Source organism: Cebus imitator, unplaced genomic scaffold (assembly GCF_001604975.1).
Source record: "Cebus imitator isolate Cc_AM_T3 unplaced genomic scaffold, Cebus_imitator-1.0 Scaffold85, whole genome shotgun sequence".
Lineage (NCBI taxonomy): Eukaryota > Metazoa > Chordata > Mammalia > Primates > Cebidae > Cebus > Cebus imitator.
In genome coordinates this window covers 5850636-5852319 of record NW_016107400.1, presented here as the reverse complement: position 1 = coordinate 5852319, position 1684 = coordinate 5850636, and positions in this window count along the sequence as shown.

Sequence of the window (1684 nt, the reverse complement as noted above, 5' to 3'; positions counted from 1 at the left end):
AGTGGCGTGATCTCGGCTCACCGCAACCTCCGCCTCCTGGGTTCAGGCAATTCTCCTGCCTCAGCCTCCTGAGTAGCTGGGATTACAGGCATGCGCCACCATGCCCAGCTAATGTTTTTTTTTGGTTTTAGTAGAGACGGAGTTTCACCATGTTGACCTCGTGATCCACCCGCCTCGGCCTCCCAAAGTGCTGGGATTACAGGCGTGAGCCACCGCGCCTGGCCGCTTTTCACTTTTGCTTACATTAATCTGTTTGTTGACAACATTGCCTTTCCCTTCCTCCCTTTCCTTCATCCTGATAACTCTTACATATCCTCCAGGTATCAGCTTAGAAACCATTCTTCCAGGGAGTTTCCCCATCTTCCCAAGTCTGGTACAGCACAGACTGCTGTGCGTTTACTAAACCCTAGTTCCTTTTCTTCTTGGGCTCATAGCTGGACTGCATTTCCCAGGCTCCCAAGCGGATGGATGAGACCATGTTACTGAGTTCCGGCCAATGGAAAGTGGGTAGAATGACCAGTATCTATCCAAGGTCTGACTTATGAAAATCTTCCATGCTGTCTTCCACAGTGTTCTTTCCCTAATGCCAGGTGGATGCAGAGGATCTGACAGGGAACTGACACTCTTAGGGGAGGGCAGTGGAGCCATTAGATAGAGGGAGCCTGGGTCACTGAATGACTATGTGGAACAGAGTCTCACCTACCCTTTCCTCAACCAGCATTAGATTGTAACATAAGTGAAAAGTAAACTATTGTATTAAGCCACTGAGATTTGAAGGTTATCTGCCGTAGCAATTAACCTACCCTGATAAATATATCTGGATCAATTGTTCTCTCCTTTCCCACCCCCGTTCTCCCAAATAATTCTTTCCTCCCCAACCACAGCACTTACCATATTGATAGCAACAGCCTCTCTACCTGTTTGTCTCTACCTGACGGTGAAGGTGTGGGAGGACCTGGATCATGCCTGTCTCATCCTAGATAGACACCAGCGTTCCACTCAGCACCTGGCCTGTAGCAACCACTAAGTAAATATTTGTGGGATTGTTTCTGTGGTTGTTGAGTTCTCTGTTCCTGAGTGCCTGTTTTGGTAACTTTCCCAGGATCGAATTCCTCCTACATCTCACCATTCCTCTCCAAACACCCAGGTCCTGCCTTTGACCCCGCCCTGTGGCTGGAGCTCTCTGATATCACAGCTCCTGCAACTGATCCACCTCTTGGAATTCCAAATAGTGCCAGGGTTCCCAGGCCAGGGCCTCCACACCCACCTGTTAGGATCCTTGACATGGCCTGATTTTCTAGCACCTGCTCTCTGGAAGTTACATTTTTCTCTGCTTAAGTGGACTTCTTTGCAAGTCCTGCAACTTTACTGGTTCAGAGCCTAGGCTTTGGCAATGGGATAATAACTAAGATGTGTTATTAAATGAAACGAAGTCAGGGACAGGAAGCAGAGTATATACTATGTCATCATTTGTAAAATATAATGAAGATAAATATATACTGGAGTTTACATAAAACATTAGACGGGGTGTCCAATCTTTTGGCTTCCCTGGGCCACATTGAAAGGATAAGAATTGTCTTGGACCACACATAAAATACACTAACACTAACTTATGAGCTAAAACGAAAAAAATCACAAAAGAATCTTTATTTTTATTTTTTAATAAGACAGGGTTTCACCATGT